General features: G+C 57.9%; 1 protein-coding gene across 1 annotated transcript in view; it reads left to right on the top strand.

Annotated features, from left to right (window-relative positions):
• The first annotated feature begins 1,971 nt into the window (after positions 1-1,971).
• Shisal1 (shisa like 1) overlaps positions 1,972-17,588 on the top strand; it is a 95,584-nt gene continuing 79,967 nt past the window's right edge. Inside the window, exon 1 of the mRNA XM_023702504.1 lies at positions 1,972-2,224. The gene's annotated coding sequence lies outside the window, so the exon portion shown is untranslated. The remainder of the gene's footprint in view (positions 2,225-17,588) is intronic.

Here is a 17,588-nt window from a genome sequence, read left to right as displayed (position 1 = left end):
CAGTCTGACCCTGTCCCCTGCCTCGGCCTCCTGAGCCACGCCCTCATGGTGTCTCAGACCTGGCATCCTTCCCTCAAACTCCCCACCTGGGGATAAGGGGCTTGTGTGGGTGGGGTGACATGGTGGTGACATCTAGGGGTGTAGCTTGGAGTCTCCTCCCGTAGAGGCCATGCACCCCAGGCTGAGGTCCCAGAAAGGGTCCCTCTTCGCCTCCCAGGAACCCTTAAATCGGTCACCTTGCTAGGTCTCTCGCAGCCTCTGGCTCCAGGAGGATCTCCGCACCCCTGTGACTTAGCTAACTCTGGCCCCTGCAGGAAGGACCCTGATGCGGGATGAGGGGTACCCAGGCTTCAGAAGCGGATCACAGGGCCCAGACGCGGGGCCACAGCGACAGAGCTGTGTGAGTGGTGGCTGCCACGCGAAGTCGCCCTGTGCCGCCGGTTCCAAGTGTTTCCAGAGAAGTGCTTTGCATCTTGGGGACGTGATGGCAGCAAGTCAAGGAGATGAGAGCCTGTAAATACAGATGTTCCCATGTCGTCTGGGGTGTGTATTTATAGCTGGATATAAGAAGAAGGGTGAAATCGCTGAGTCTCAGCCGTGGTTGACAAGGGCCTCGGGTACCGGGACACTTCCTCTTGATTTTGTCTGTGTGTCTTCCTAATTTTGCACCACGGAAAGAATAAACTCTCGTCTAATTGAGAAGGAAGAAAAAAGTTCAAGAATTCAGAAAATAACACCAAATGCTTTTAAGAGAACGTCTGTGCTCCCTCCTCTGGCTGCTCCCAGCTCTGCTCCTGCCGACCCCACTTGACCTTTGTTCCTTGTCCCAGAGGGGTCTGTCCCAGGCTCCCTGACTCACAGGGCTGGTTGCCATGGCAGCCACAGCGCAGCCCCATCCGACCTCCAGCTGAGCGGTGGTTCCTCCAGGTGGGCATCAGGGCGGTGCTCAGGTGTGGGTGCTCACGGGCGTGCAATTGTCTCCACCCTTTCTGCATGGAGGCCTGGGCCAGTGGGGCTGTTTTTCTCTTGCTGGGGACATTGAGCAAAGGCACAGCAAAGAGTAGCATTTGCCTTTCCAGGGAGCTCGGCCACCACAGATGGACAGACACAGGCGGCCTGGGCACTCCCAGGGCCTGTCCTTTTCACTGTAGCAAGCCCTCTGCTCACAGCAGGCAGGGCCTCACTGCTTGGTTTTACAGCCACCGTGGGGGCTGCAGATGTGGGGACCCGTGAGCGATGCTCGTGTCACCAAGGACAATGTGCCAGGGCCCCGGCAGGCCAGGCAGGAGGGGCACATGTGAGCCTGGAGTCAGGTCCTGTTGTCCTAGGCTGGCGCAGCCCCTCCCCTGAGGAAGCCCCCAACCTCTCCGGACCTCTTGGATTTCACCTAAGAAATGGGTGCGCTCCCTAGTGTGCATTTGGGCATGGTGTCTGTCCCTGGCCTCCCAAGTTTTCTCCAGCGTCTTCCGAGTAGACGCAGGGTTACACGGTGCCTTGTGTCACCCTGTGGGGACAAGCACAGAGCAGCTCGGGTGCCCCATCTTGGCTCCCAGGTAGCCTCATGTCCCAGCCCTGCTCTGGACAGGTGACCACCTGTTCTCTGTCATTTTGCAGATCAGGAGACCAGGGCTCCCAGGGCGGAGAGTCCTGCCTGCACTGCGGCCAGACCAGGCTGCTGAGGCCCTGCTGTCCTTGCCACAGGGGCATGGAGACCCCGGCCTGCCCTGTGTTCTCACAGGAGAAGCCGGAGGGCCCAGTCCCTTCCTGGCCTGCTCCTCTCTTCTAGAACATTCCCAGGAAGCGACAGCTTGGCCCAGGATCGGGCTACTTGGGGCTGCTGGAGATCTCAGCTGGGATCCTGGCGTCTGGGGAAGGGCCGAGCTCTAAAAATAACCTGCTCGCCTGAGCCTGAGCCGCTGCAGGAGCCTGGAGAGCTGCGGCCGCCTGACTGTGGCAGATGACGGCAGCCCTGGCCCAGCCGTGGCGCCCCTGTCGCAGGCAGCTGGTCCTTGGGATGGGCTGGCAGCAGGTGGCAGCCAGGAATACTTGACCCCGGCCCCCAGAGGCTCCAGGCCCTGCAGGCGCACACGCACATGCCCCAGCCCGGGATGGGCTGCCCACAGCGTAGCAGGGGCTTCACCTGAGCAGGAGCGGCAGCCTGGGTTCCTGGAGTGGTCTCCGTGCCAGCCTCCCTTGCCCTGACAGTGACTAGCCTCAGGCACAGGTAAGGGGCCACTGGCATGGGCAAGAGATGACTGTGGCCTGGGGGTGTCTCTGGGGAGGCAGGAGCAACTTTCTGTGCGGCTTGTGTCCTCTCTCGACTCCCAGGATCCCGACTGGAGCGTCGGTCTCCAAGGGAGGGGTCCGCGAGCCACTTCTGCCTGGCAAGGGCAGTTGGGCGCCCTGGCTTTCCTGATACTCTCGGCCGCCACCCAAATGTCGGCATCCCCTCGGCCTCGGCAGATATCAGCCCCACAAGATTTGGAATTGGTGTGTTGTTGGCTTGCAGAAGCTGTTCCTTTGGGAGGAGAAAGACGCCCCCACCTGCGCTAACTGTGGCTGGGGGCAGGAGAGGCACCCCCAGGTTCTGCCCTGCTGCTGTGGGCAAGGGTCTTTGGGGAGGACCAGTGCAGGAGATGCCTTCATGGGGGAGGGAGAGGCCCTTCCATGGGTCCTGAGCTTCCTGAGTCTGGGTCAGGCTTCAGGCTCACAGGAAGGAGCTGTTCCTCTGGTGGGAGCGGCTTCGGGCCCTAATTAAAAGGAGGGGACTGGTCAGAGAGCTAGGGCCCCTTGGCCTCCTGGTGCTTGGAAGGAAGGGTGTCATCCGACTTTGTGTCCACACTGGGCCCACCATGGCTCCTCACCTAGAAGCAGGATTGTAGCCTTGGAATCTGCAAGGCCCTGCTGGCCTTTGCCACGGCCACCACCCTCACACTCATAGAAGAGGCACTGTGGGTGGCCCCAGGGCATTGGGAGGGACCTTGGTCAGGTGGCAAAGGTGTCACGGAGGGAGCAGGATTGGGTGTGATGGGCTCGTTAAAGCCTGCGGTGGCCGGGTGGCGAGTGGCACAGCTGGCTCCTACAGTGGGGCAGGGAGGCCAGAGCAACAGGGCCGGGGCCACTGGGAGGCGTTTGGCCCAGGATGCAGCTGCTGTGGGGGGCCTGTGAGGAGAGCTCTGGGGATGGGGGTGCAGATGCGGGGGGCAGCCTTCATGGGCCTGGGACTTGCATGTGGCCCCTGCAAGCAGCACGCAGACCCTCGTTCCAGTGTCCATGTCCCCAGGACCCTGCTCAGTGCCCAGTGTCCTACAGATCTGCCCAGTTCTGTGGGGCTTCCAGCCCTTTGTATGTCTGTGTCACCAAGACCAGGCACTGTCATCTCTGGGCTTCCTCCTGACGCTAGGGCTCCCAGCTGGGCAGATGTGGGAAAGGCCCATGGCTCCTCGGCTCAGTCTTCTCATCAATAGAATGGGGCCAGGCTCCTGTGGTGACTCTATCTAGATGTCCCTAAAGCCTCCTGAGTACACAGGCAGGACCTTCGGGCGTTGCTGATAGGCGGCAGGGCCTGGCCACAGAGCCTGGCCATGGACAAGGTCGCTGTGGGCATGGCCTGGAAGGTCACCTCCCGGTCTGGCTCTTGTTGAGCAGCTCTCTTCTGTGACACTCTCCTACCTGGGACCCAGCTGAGTGTGGACAGAAACATGAGCTGAGCTAAAAACCCCTCCTGGAAGTTTCTGGGTGTCAGGTGCTGCGTCCCAGAGCAGACAGCATCCAAGACAGCGCCTCTCCTGCTCCCAGGGCAGCCGGAGGAGGAAGCGCTCTTAGTCAGGAAGCAGGAGCCAGCGCAGGGCAGGCTGGGGAGGGGACGCTGGGTATGCCACGGTCTCACTGGGCCTCAGGAGCGGTACTTCCCAGCTTGGAGCCTGGCACACTGGAGGCCGCAGCACTGTCAACTCCACGCTCACCCGTGCACTCACGTGTGCGCTGCACACACTCCAAGCTCGGGTGACTGGCAGCGACCCTCTCACAGGCTCCGCCTCCCGGCGCTGCCACTATGCCCAGCCCACGCGACCAGGACAGGGGACAGTATCTAGGACCACTCGCCATGCCTCAGCCCACGGGGTCCTGACCGACAGCCCAGCACATGTTTTTGGGTCCAGAGCATGCAAATGGCCTCCTCCAGTGGGAGGCGAGGCTTTGGTAGTGGCTGGATCTCAGACACTGGGCTCCACAGTGGACTCCTTGATGAGTTTGAGGCTGGACCTGCTGAGGAGGCCAGTTCTGGGGCTGTATCCGGAAGCGGGTAGCTCCCACCTAGCTCCTTGTTTCTCTCTCTCTGCTTTCTGCCTACCAAGTTTCTAGTGCCTCTCCTCTCCAGCAGATACTGCTACCAAGCTGCTCTGCATTTGAGCCAGCTGGTCACGGGCTGAAGCTGTGGGACATTTCATCCGGATCAGCAGCCCCTCAGAGAAAGGGGTAACCTTCCTCTGAGTCAGTGCATTGGTCAGCGCTGGCTGTCACAGTGCTATGTAACAAGCATCCCCCAATGCTGACAATACGCATGGATTTCTCCTATTCCTGGGGCCATGGAGTGGTGGGGTTTGGCTGTCTGAGTTGGGTGGCTGGGCTCCTGCCTGGAGACTAGTTTGAGGCCTGTGTTTTGTTTGGTGGGAGCAGAAAAGGAGAAGACAAAGCCAAGCTCAGAGCTGTGGGGTGGGGGGGCACATCAGCACTGGGTAATAACACTCTATGCAGTGTGGGGCTCTGAGAGGAGGGATGGGCAGGGAGTCCTGAGTGCCACTGGGGGCTCTGGGCAGATGGCAGTGTCAGCGGGCCAAGGAGCGGAGGAAGGCATCCTGCACGCGGGTGGGTGCTGCCCAGGCCGAGGCTCCGAGGCAGAAGTCTGCACTGCTGCCCTTCAGGCCATCTGTCTCTGGGCCTGGATATTGCAGTGTGGGCAGCCCCGGGCCCCCGAGGACAGAAGGGTCCCCGCACCAGAGCTGTTTCCAGAGCCCCGCAGGCGCTCAGCACCAGCCCCTAGGGAAGCACAGCTGGCAACCTCCGCTCTCGTTACTTGGATTAGCACTGTCCTGTTCTTTAACAATCCGTAGCCGAACGCCCTGGACATGGCTGCTCTGGAGAATCACCCAGGCAGTGGCAGCGGGAGAGGCTGGCCCCTCACAAGTGCTCCGGTTCTTGTGAATGTGCAGGATACTAAACCCACCTCCCAGTGCTCCCAGGCTACGAAGGAGCCTAATGCGGCCCGCTGCGCTCTCGAGGGGCAGGGCCACTGCTCCCAGTTAAATGCTCCTTTGTCTTGCACCAACTCCAGCCCCTGAGCAGAGAGCAGGCATTTAAGAAAATGGACCATATTCAGACTCATTTGTGCAGGGGCTCGGTCACCTCATCCAGTGTGCCACTTGCTGAGAGGCCCACCGTGCAGAACCACAGCCCTGTGCCCGAATCGTAGGCCCTGGGCACCTCCCTTTTTCCCCACAACCCTCAGTTTATCCATCTTGGAAGTGGGCTGAGGAGCCCTGCTTGGCCAGTGCTCCAGGAGAGATGGGAAAACCAGAGGACACAGTAGGGGTGTCAGTGTGGGGGGCACTGCCCATGGGGGACATGGGGCAGGAAGGGAGCAAGGAAGGTCCCCAGGTGGGCCACAGCAAGGAAAGAGAGAACGGGGAGCTTGCCCCCCCACTCTGTGGCGATAATGATGAACAGGGACCCAGCAACATCCAGTGTTACTGACAAGCCTGTGTCATAGTCGACTGAAGACCCCTGAGCTCCAGGGACACGGGAGCCCCTATGGCTGCGGGCACCGGGGACTGGGACCCCCGTTTCTGCACCTAGCTACACAGGGGCCCGGACCTTAGTGTCAGCTCTGGCTTGGAAAGGGAAGACCTGAGCACATACCATCGCTGGATGGCGGAGTCCCAGGCGAGAGCCACGGACACCAGGGCGGGACACGGCCCGGTGTTGCGGCCCGAGCACCAGGGCTGAGTGACCACTGCACGCTCAGATCACACGTGCCCGGCGGCCTGGCGCTCCCTGGCGGCACTGCTCATCCGTCACTAGGGTTGGGTGGTTGCAGCGTCTCCTCTGGGTGCCCAGCTCTGATTCCAGACCTGCTTTGGTGGCCGCAGCAGCCCCACCCCACCCAGCTCTATGAGGACGGGGAGGTCTCTGCCAGAAGCACAGAGAGCCCTGGGCCGGGTCCTCTGGGTCTTGCAGGTTAGGTGCCTCCCTGAGGGGGCAGCCTCCTGGTGGGGCTGGAGCTGCCTTGGGCAGGTTTTCAAGTGACCGCTGGGCTAAGGGCAGCTTGGCATGGGGGAGGCCAAGCAGGGGTGGGCGGTGCCGGGCAGAGCCCTTTCTTCCAGGAAGGTGACCTGGCCTAGGGCCGTACGACCTGCCCACCCCAGCACACGTGGCCAGAGCCTACCTGGCTATGCCCACTCCTCTAGCCCTGCCCTTGGCCATGCCAGGGACGTAGGTTGCGTGCCAGGGCCACCAGCCCTGGGGCACAGCGGGCCTGAGGGCTTTCTGCCCTCCTGGTCGCTCCTCCTGGTCGCTCCTTTCCTCCTGCCCCCTCTCCCGAGTTGCATCCTCCTCCCTCTCAGCCCAAGTGGCCCTGAAATAAAGCTCAAGTGTCCTCTCCAGCAATTCCAGCAGATTGGATGTTTTCTGTTCTTAATTTGAAATGTGGACAAGTGGGGTATTTTCTCGTTCTCTCTCTCCAAAATGTACAACCCCAGCCACCCACTTGAGTTAATTGATTCCTCTCCCATGCTGCCTTCCCTGCATTGGCCTGGGTCAGGGGACACTTGACACAGCCCCCTTGCCTTCTCCTCTGCGTGCTGTGTGCTGTGACATGGGGTCTCTGCAAGCTCATCTGGGCTCTCAGGCTCAGTTTCTCTGTCATCTAAGGGGACATCAGGGCTTGGGGGCTCAGGGACAGTTCCCCACCACCTGCAGAGCAGAGTGTCCCTGGGCTTTAGGCCTCGAGCTGCCTGGCCTGGGCCAGGGTTCTCATCCTTCGCTGCACAGGTAGGAGCAGCCACAGGTCCCCCGCCAGGCTCCTCTGGGTCCATGGACGCTGCTGTCCCTATTCCCCGCTCTGGTCACCCCAGCAGCCTCAGCCCAGTTTGTCCTCTCTGCACAGAGCTGACCAAACAGGCCAATTCACAGGGCTCCAAGGCCTGACATGAAAGCAGTGTGGGCGACAGAGTGACCACAGCATCCTGGAAACAGTCCACATGGCTCTGATACCAGGGGAGGGGCCTCTGCTGCTGTCCCGCCCTCGGCTCTGGTTGCCCCTTCCAGAGCGAGGACCTGGCCCACCCCTCAGTGGGCAGCCTCTGCAGTCCCTGAGCTCACCTGGGGGCTGGAGCCAAGGGGTTCGTGTCCCCACAGTATGGAAGTGTCCCTGGATCCTGTCATCCCGGCTGTTGTACTCACCACAAGACAGGACACTGAGGCCACGCTGGGGTCAGGAGCTGTGCACGCAGCCCACTGCCACCCCCACCTGGTTCTGCCCAGGACCTGGGGCACATAGGCAAGTGCTGACCGACTTCACCACATGGGTCCCTGGTGGTGAAGGGTGGCCCAGGCTCTGTTCACCTGTGGTCTCTGTGTTGGTCATTCCCCTCCACCAGGGCCACCCTTCCTTCCTGTACCCCCCACCACCCGTGGTCTTGTCCTTGTGTCTGCCCATGGATGGATCCTGTGATCCCCACGGTCCCGAGGGCATGCTCCCCCCCTGGTAAGCCCCTCCACGGTCCAGTATCAACTTCCTGCCTTTCCTGCCCCCACGGGCCCTACACAGACAGCAAGGTGCCGAGCGCTGCAGGCCCAGTGACCATGTCTGTCTTTCTCCACTACCAGCCTGGGCTTCTGGGAGCCAGCCGTAGCCTATCACGAGGAACTGTGGGTGCTGCCTCCCAAGCTGAGGACTATGCCTCCTGTGCTGTCACCCCCCACCTCTGCTTCCTGGGGATTCGCTGAGGTGGACAGGCTGGAGTCAGAGTCAGAGGGGACAGCTGTGCCATCTGGATCAACTCCTCAGCTTCACCAGTGTAGACCATGCCAGAGATGGGCAGAGAAGAGGGAAAGCTGTCACTACGGATGGATAGGAAGTATGCAAGGGGTGGGGGACACGGGAGCCACGTGTGGTGTCAGAGTGAAGCTCCTGGCTGGGGAGAGGAAGGGTGACCCCTCTCGTGAGCGAAGCCACTCTTGGTGGCTGTCTCCACCAGTGTCACTCGGCAGAGGCCGTGCCATGGGGGGCCCAAAGTTCTTTTGGGTTGCATAATATTTTTTGGGAGGGTGTTAAGCAAATCAATTTTATTATAATGCAAGTAATAATAGCATGTGTTTGAAAATATATTTGAACATATTAAGACAAATTTGGCTTCAGGAACAAACCTAGCAAAGTTATATAATCTGTAAAGAACATGTTAAACTCATACAAAGATATTCAAGGACTTGTAAATCAATAGAAATATCGTTATTAATAGGCAGAAAATAGAATTCTTGAATAACATATAGATTCAATGTAATTATCCAAGTTTTACTGTGATCCTATGTAGTTTTAAATATGTATATAAAGCATCAAAATATTGAGCAGCTAACAATATTAAAAGGGAAAAACAGATTTGAACACTTTCTATTAGCTACATTTGAATCAGAGAAAATGTCCATTGCAGCATTATTTTAATAGCAAAAGATATTAACTGATATCTGCTCTTAATTCCACTGTTCCTGGGTTGCACAATATTGCGGTTGAAATCCAGGCATTCTGCGGTCCAGAGGCACCAGGCTGCACGGTCCCCTCTGCATCCCTGCTGGTGTCAGTGTCCGCACCCCGGCCAGCCAGGCCAGTGGATTGCGAAGTTGAGCTTGTGGCTTCCGGTTAGGAGCACAGATGTGCGGGGTCCTCTCTTGCGTCCCCCCCATGTGCCGTGCTCTCTGTATCCCCAGCCGGGCTCTGAGCTCCTCCACACGCAGCTCCCAGCCTCTGATGTCCCCGAGATCAGTCACTTACAGGGCTGAGCTGCTCCTCCTCGCAAGCTCAAGGCCACCGCCAATTAGCCTCCCCGCGGTCTGGGAAGAGTGTGCGGTGAGTGATGGACAGGGAGGCAATTAGGGCCCATTGTGCCTGCTCGTTACCCGGCTCCGCTCCAGAGGCGAGCTGGTGTCACCAGCCACTTCACGCACAGCTCTCCTCATGTTCAAGCCCACCCAGTCGAAGACCAAGGGCTGGGCTGGCTCTGCGGGTGGGCAGAGCCCAGGGGCCAGAGGGGCCGGCGCGCGGAGTCACCCTCCAGTGAGGGGTCTGCTTGGCAGATGCAGCGAGAGGGCTGAGGCTTTGCAGCCTGGCCAGCTGCTCTCACAGCTGCTCGACCTTGGATGTCAGCTGCTCGACCTTGGATGTCAGCTGCTCGACCTTGGATGTCAGCTGCTCGACCTTGGGTGCAGGTCAAGTACCTTTGTTAACTGAGCAGCAGGGTGTTGCTGGTATACCTCAGCACTGGCAGTGTGGGTGACACTGTGTGCAGGTAGGGCCTGTCTGCCAGATATGCTCAGGGATGGTGACAGCTCTTTGTGAGTAGCTGTAGACGCCAACCTGGCCAGGTGACCTGGACACAGGTGGCCCTTGCTGAGCGTATGAGCTCGGGAGGTCCCTTGAGGCACTCAGGAACCTGGACTATCAGGACTGCACTGCCAACCTGCCCGGAGGAACAGTGTAGGGGAGATGCTGATGCAGCTAGAGAGAGCCATGACAGTGACAAACACCTGAGGCCTGTGTTGGCACCGCCGCAAGATCAGTGCTGTGTTGCTTCCAGTCACCCTGGGGGCTCAGGCAAGAGGCAGGACCTGGGTCTGGGATATGGACCGGCTGTGGACGTGCTCAGCCTGCACCGGGGGACTCGGTGTATGCTGCTTCACCCCTCTGGGCCCGGGAGCAATGTCAATAATCCAAAGAGCAATCCTGTTTAACTTGCTTTTTGGTACCAGGGGTCGAATTCATGATGTTGCCCTTGCCGGGCAGGTTCTTAGGCCGCAGGGCTATCTCCCCAGCCCTGAGCGATTCTGTGCCACCCGCCCGCTGTACACAGCCCTGCACTCCCCCGCTCCCGGCTCCCCACACACTGGGGAGAGGGCTGCACGCTTTACTTCGGCGCTCACAGCCACTGTTGGCTTCTCACAGCTGTCTTGGCAGACACTTGAGAATATGCAAAGTGACTGAAAAATACAGCAAATGCTTACATTTGTAGACAATTTATTACAGTAAAGGACACAACGCTTGAGTCGTCCTCTGTGTCCGCCCCTTGCTGCAGAGGAGCTCAGTCCGCTGTCCTGGCCCCTGCCAGAGCGGCTCTGGGGCCCTCTTTCCTGAGTGTGGCTCGTCGCACTGTCCTGCCTGCCCAGGGTGGAGCATGGATTCAAAACGTTGACCTTGGTCAGTTGGACATTGCGGGGGAGGGAGCCGGAAGTCATAGGGTACCAGAGCCTGACGAAGGTGGCTGGGATTCACTGTCCCCGCCTTGCCCGCCTGCCTTTCTGCCATATGGTGCTCAGCAGCAGCAGCAGTCCCCGGATGTTGATCACACTTGATAAAAATCCTCTCAGAAGAGGCTTCCCGAGCTACTGCAGAGGGGGGCAAGGATGAGGGCCTTGTGTGTTGGGGGGAAGGGTAAGGGGGAGGAGGAATTTACATCAATGTCCCTTTTACTATATTTTTCATTTTTTATTTTATGAAAAAACAAACAAACAGAATTTCCTAACAAAAAAGGAGAACAATAGTTAATTCTCTATGTATTGTTACCTTCAAAGTAGTTCCTTGAAATACCAGACATCAACAAAAACAATTCTGACAAAGAAGAAATAAACAGTCATTAGCACAAAACTTTTCTCTGACAAAGAACTAATAGCATAAAGGAGACAAACTTGCATATATATTAAAATATTTTTGAAACAGGGACTAGGCAGTTTGGGGGAACATCTGAACTTCTCCCCAGTTCCTATTCAATCTATATTTATTTGCTTCTCATTTGCATATGCGTAGAGTACTTTGTATAGGAGGAAACTATGCAACATTTAAGCTGTACATTGGACCTGCCTTACTGAAGTTGCCTGCATGTCCCTACAAATGCCTCAGCTTTGCCTTCTTTTGGCAGCACGATACTCCATTGCATATGAACCCCACGTTTCCCTTATCCCTTCGCCTGCGGATGGACGCATGTGCTGTTCCCAGGAGCTAGCGTCGATCGCACTACGCACGTGCCCCTTAATACAATCATCCTAACTCTCCCAGAAAGACGCTAGAAGCAGGACTGCTGGGTGAAATGGAATTTCTAGCTTTAGCTTTTTGAGGAGTCTCCACACTGATTTCGAAGCAGTTGTACTAGTTTACCTTCCCACCAACAATATAGAAGAGTTCCTCCCCGCCCCCACTGCTAGCATTTGTTATTAGATTTTTTGATAATAGCCACTCTTTCTGAAATTAGGTGGTACCTCAAAGCAGCTTCATTTTGCAGTTCTCTAATGGTCAGTGAGGTTGAACATTTCTTCATTTATTTATTGGCCATTTGTAGACACAGAAAAAAGCTTGGACAAAATTCAACAACCATTCAGGCTTTTTAAAAATACCCTAAAGAAAATAGGTGTAGAAGGACCTTAACTCCATCTAATAAAAGCCAATCTATTACTAACATCATATTAAATGGGGGGAAAATGAAAGTTTTCCCTCTAAAATTAGGATAAGACGAGGATGTCAGTTGGGTGTGGTGATGCACACCTGTAATCCCAGCACTCAGGAGGCTGAAGCAGGAGGGTCACTTCAAGTTCAAGACCAGCCTGAGTTACAAAGTGAGCTCAAGGTCAGCCTGAGCTGCACAGCGAGACCCTGTCTCAGAAAGGAAAAAGAGACAAGGCTCTCTATCACCACACCTGTTCATCATAGTCCCCAAAATATTAGCCAAAGCAGTCAGACCAGAGAAAGAAATAAACGGGATACGGATACTTTGATGCATTAAAAAAAAAAATTTAACCACACATTGCATTGCTTGACTGGCCCTTGTACATCCTGGCCCCTCCAATTCCCTGGCTGCCTCTATTCCCTCCTCTTCCTGCTGAACTCTGACCCTTCAGCACCCAGCCTACGCATGACCCAGGACCTCTTCAACCTCTAGGCCAATGCCCCTGCTCCCCTAGTCCCCAGACAATGGCTCCTGAGGGCAAGACTGCAGCATGAGCCTCCTTAGGTGCCGCAGCTGGTGCAGCAGGGAGGAGCGGGCACTGCAGGAACCAACCCTCCCTAACTTCCTGGGCTGGAGCGGGAGGAGAGCTCAGCCAGGGGTGGTGTTTGCTGCTGACACCGGCTGCTGAAGCTGGGGACAGCACTGCAGAGAGGAGCAGCAGGTGCCAGACCTGGGTGGGGTGTTTAGCAGGCAGGGGACAGCATGGCAGGGTCAGCAAACATGTGAGCTACGCCTCTTCCCAGACTGCACCAGACCTCGGCTTCAGTCCCTAGACAGGGCTCAGGAGGTCCCCAACGTAGAGTGCCTCTGAGTGGCCTGGAGCTCACTCAGAGAAATCTCTCTGTCTCAGCCTCCTGAATGCTGGAGTCCTAGGTGTACACTGCTGTGCTCGCCTGTGGTGGGATATATTAGCATGCAAGCCCTGTCCCTGTGCTTAAAACTAAGATCTGACATCTGGTGAACAGTGTGGAAGGGGTCGAGGAGAATGATAGATGGGTGAAAAGCCCGGGCTTGAGCCCAGTTTATGGGCCTTGGGTCTTTAAGGCCCCTCCCCAAGGAATTTTTCCTCCATTTATGTCCTCGAGCTGCAGTTGCAGTTAAAAACACAATTTAAAAATGACAATTTTTGCCAGGTGTGGTTGTGCACACCTGTAATCCTAGCACGGGGGGGGGGGAGGCTGAGGCAGGAGGATCACCAAAAGTTCAAGGCTAGCCTGGGCTATATAGTGAGCTCAAGGCCAGCCTGAACTATAAAGTGACATTGTCTCAAATTAATAAATTAAGTAATAAATTATTAGTTAAATAAAATGATGATTTTCTTGAGTCCTTTCTATCTACTTTGCTTCTATCATACCTCTCTTGCAAGAGGGAGGTTCGGTGGGCAGCCAGGAGCCCTTGCTGGCCAGGGGTGAGAGTCCTCACCCATCCTGTGGGGCGGGCAGGGCCGGGCCGTGGGAGCTCTGCGTTCCCTCAGGGATAGTGCTGCCCCTCGTGCAGGCTGGCTCCTCCCGCCCAGCCACGTCTTCAAGTGTTTACAATTGAATTGAAATCCAGGCTCTGGAGACCCCTGCACACAGCTGGTGCCAGGACCACAGAGCCTGCAGTAGGAACTGTCCCTGCACCTCTGCCTTTCCCACTGCGAAGGTCACCTGCAGGGTGGCGGGCAACAGGGCACAACCTCAGCCTTGGGAGGAAAATCTGGCAATTGGCTTCCTGGGTTCAAATCCCAGCCCGCTGCTTAGTAGCCCCTAAACCCAGACCTGTCAACCAACTGCTGCTGTCCCAGGGCAGGCCCGGGTTCTGCCTGGAGAGCTGCCCAGGCCCTGTCCACCACGGCTTTCAAGGTCACAGGGCCCTGTGGTTCCTCCTGTGGTAGCAGGGACACCTGTTCTGAAAGAGGGCCGGCCCAGACTATCTTCCTAGCTACTCCCTACCCCCACTTGATTCTTAATTAAAAAGTTACATCTGCGCATGGTTATGGATGATGCATATGCAAATTTTACGAGAATCTGTAAAATGAAGGGTAGAAGCCGCCCCCGCCCCTGCCCTCTCCCAGAGGAAGGCTGGTCGGTCGCAGTTTCTGCTTTTACTTCCGCGGTTTCCCTTTATAACTTTAGCACGCGTCCTGGGCTGTCTCCCTGGCTTGACACGCACTCCCTGGGGTTCCTGCCCTGAATGACGCAGTGCCCGAACACCAGCACACGCGGGGCGTTGTTCCCACGGACTCCACAGTTTATAACGCAGCTCCTGCTCTTGCCTCGGCAGGGCTGCCCTCTGTGTGCTGCGCAGAGGCAGCGGATGCACCTCGTTGTCCTCAGGGCTGGCCCCTGCTCAGACTCCCCCGCACCCTCCGCTGTGGCCTTTCCAGCAGAACCCAGCCCAGGCTCCAGCAGTCCCGTGCATTCTTAACTCACCTCTGCCTGCTGGGTCCCCTTCCCCATGGTCCACACCCCTGCCAAAGCCCCCGGGGGCAGGCTGTCTCCCTCCCTCCTGCTGCCCATCCCAGCAGTGCTCTGCTGCACAACGTCAGACTTCCTGCCCTGACCAGGTTCAGCCGCAGTGCGAAGCGCAGGGCTAACTCTCTGTGGGCTCCAGGCAGGAGCAGGCGGCAGGAAGAGTGAGTGGAAAAGCTGGCTGGGCGTCCATCTGCTGACCTAGGCCAGCCCAAGGATGCAGAAGCCCCTCTGCACCTTCCCTGTCCAGTTGCACTGGCCGGGGGCGGGGGGAACAGGCGATAGTCATTCTGCTAAGCTGAGGCAGCGGACTTCAGCTTGTCAGAAATGAACTCTTGGGCTGATGCTGCTGCAACCTTGTGTAGATACCACTCCCTGGGAGTCCAGAGCTGGGACAGGGGGAGGGACGGAGGGACACACCATCTCCACTCTCGGGCGTGCGCTCCTTGGAGGAGACGCCCAGCATGGTTTCCATGAATATCAGCTTTGGGTCTCACTGCTGCTCTGCACAGCCTTGGTGGCCCCATCCCCCAGGCCTGCACGGCCTTCTTTTTGGTCCCTGCTCAGTTATTCGGAACTCAGATGTGCAGCAGCTTGACCTTAAGAGTGCCTGGCACTTAGACCTAGGTGTGCAGCAGCCTGACCTCAGGTGTGCCTGGCACTTGGACCCAGGTGTGCATGAGCGGGCCCCAGGTGTGCAGCAGCCTGACCTCAGGTGTGCCTGGCACTCAGGTGTGCATGTAGTTGGGACCCAGGTACGTGCACACCTGGAACCTGGGTGTGCATGCAGCCCTGACACGGGTGTAAGTCTGGCTGGGTGTGAGTACTAGGCCTCCTCGCCTAGAGAAGCCCTCGTCTCACCTCCCTCTGGGATGGCTCAGCACAGTGACCACCTCCATCCAAAACCTCTCCCTGGGAAGTTGGCCAGCGTTACCCTGCTGCCCCCCAGCTTTCCTGGCGAGTGCGGGGCATTCGGGTACTAGTTCCCTTGTCCCTGGGTGCTCTGTCCCTCCACGAGCTTTCAGGATTCTCTCCTCTCTGTTGTCAGTTTGAACTTCCCCAGGCGCGGTGTTTTTCCATCATTAGTTCTGCTCAACACGCACCGGGCGCGTTCGATCTGTAAACGAGCATCTCGCTGCAGCTGCGGGGACGTGGCTCGCATTACTGTTCTGATTTCTCTCCACATCAGCCGTGCTGTCTCCTGAGAGCCGCCCTTCTAGGGCTGCCGAGCCTCAACCTCTGGGTCTGAGTCCCTCGCCCACTCCTCCTGTCTCCAGGTCCGTGTGTCCTGTGCCCTGGAGGCCACCTGCCTCTGAGAAGAGGGTCTGGTCTCCAGGCAGCCTCTCACCCCCTGTCACCTGCTCTCCTTAATGTCGGCGTCTTAGCATCCCGGCAGTCTCCTCTTCTGTGAGCCGTCTTCAGGCAGGACCTGCCTGACACACTGCCCCTGGGTCTAGGAAACCAAAGGCCGCCGCCCCCACGGATCTGGGCAGCAGCAACAGCGGAGGGCAGGTGACCTGCGACCCTGCTCCTGACCAGCCCTGTTCTTTGTGCCCCATGATCCCGGCACTCCAGCCTCACCTGCTCAGTGCTGTCCCTGCCACAGGACACTAGCGGTGGCCCTGTCCTTCCTGCAGCACTGCCAGGGGTCGACGCCCCATCTGCACCTGTCCTGTCTCAGCTGCCGTGGGAGAGGTCAGGGCCAGGATCCCACCCTGGCAGAGCAGCTCCGCAGCTTCTCCTGGCATGGAGATTCATGCTGCTTTGGTTTCTTTCTCCAGAGTAAATATTTTTTAAAATTTCTCTTTGTTAGTGCACATTGCAGGATACAACACTTGCACCGGTCTAAGGGAGACAGGCAGGCGCACGACACACCCCAGCTGTGAGTCCCTTTCTCCCCGCCCTAGCATTGGGGCGCTCCCCTTTCACAGTACTAAGGCATCACTCTTCTCCTGTCTCCCCCAGCAAGTCCTTGTCTGCCAGCCACTCCTTCCAGGGACCTGGGGCAGGGTGACAGGATGGGTCTCTCTCGGAGGCAGCTGAGGGTGCTGGCTGGTGCCCAGGATGTGGGCACCTTCCACTGGGCATCCTGTCACCCCCTAGCAGGGTGACATCCTTGGTGTTGCAGCTTGGCCCGCATTCCCGGGGTCCCTGGGTGGGGTCCCCTTCTGCCTCCTGTACCCATGGAAACCCTCAGAGGCTCCTGCCTGGGATCCAAGCCCAGTGTAGTGTGCTATTATTGCTCGGGCTCGGGAAAGGCCCGACACCCAGAAGCCCATCTCTGTCTCCAGGTTACGAAGTTGGCTGGGGACGGCTGGGTCCTCACGCAGTGAACTCCAGAGGGACTCAGTGATGCATCGAGTGCGTTTGGTCAGGTCTCTGTGCCCCACTGAGGAGGAGGCAGGCTGGCCACATCCTCCTGCCGCTTCTTCCTGTCCCCTCTCCGCCCTTTCCATCCTTCTGACGCCTGCCCTCGCCCTTTCTGCTCCCTGAGAGGAGACAGCTTGGAGAAAGGAGAATCCAGGGCAGGGCAGTGTGCTGTGTGACCTTCAGCAGGCCGTGAGACCTCTCTGAACCTCAGCACTCGCTCAGCTGGAGACACAGACTGTCATCTCACAGCCAGGAACTGTGGGCACACCCAAGAGGTGGCAGTGAAGACTGAGCCGTAAGGGCAGGTGGCCCAGGGACACAGCCCAATAGCAGTCAGGTGTCCCACCCCCCGGGGAGAGAGGGCCCAGGCGGTCCCAGGGCGCCGAGCGCAGGCATCAGCATTCAGAAGGGACCAGCTGATTTGATTAATGCTCATTCCACTCAGCGTGGTCCATCCTCCCCGAGCGCCGCGGCCGGAGAGTAATTATAATCAAGTTGGCGGAAGGCTGACGGCATTAATGAAAATCATTACACTCCCGGCAGCTAATCTGGCCTGGGGAGCTGATGCCTGTCTAAATTCCTCCTTTCTGCATTCTGTTTTCCATCCAGAACATTTTCGAGTGACTTGTGGAGGGTGGACAGGCCAGGTCTCCGGAGGCAGCTCTGTCCCTCCCCGGAAGTGCAGTCTGAGGAGGAAGGGGCTGAGGCTCCTCTGGGATGGGCTGGCCTGGCGCCTCCAGCACCTGTGGGACTCTGGGGGTGGCTAGGCCTTCCTGAGGGGCCTTTGGCCGGCACCTCCCTGCTGACCCCTGCCCTTCAGCATGGAAAGCCCAGGCTCCTCGGAGCAGGGCCTACCCCGCACCCACCCAGCTGCTGCCCTCTGCCCTCGGCAGCCCCTCTGACAGGGTCCTCCGGGTCCCCCTAGCTCACCCTTTCTGATCAGTACCTTCTGCTTTGGTTTCCACGGGAAGCCTCCCACAGCCCTGCATCTCTCTGTCAGGCC

This window comes from Octodon degus, unplaced genomic scaffold, assembly GCF_000260255.1.
Source record: "Octodon degus isolate 3935 unplaced genomic scaffold, OctDeg1.0 scaffold00153, whole genome shotgun sequence".
Lineage (NCBI taxonomy): Eukaryota > Metazoa > Chordata > Mammalia > Rodentia > Octodontidae > Octodon > Octodon degus.
The sequence above is the reverse complement of the archived record's forward strand: the minus strand, read 5'-3'. Positions and strand labels throughout refer to the sequence as shown.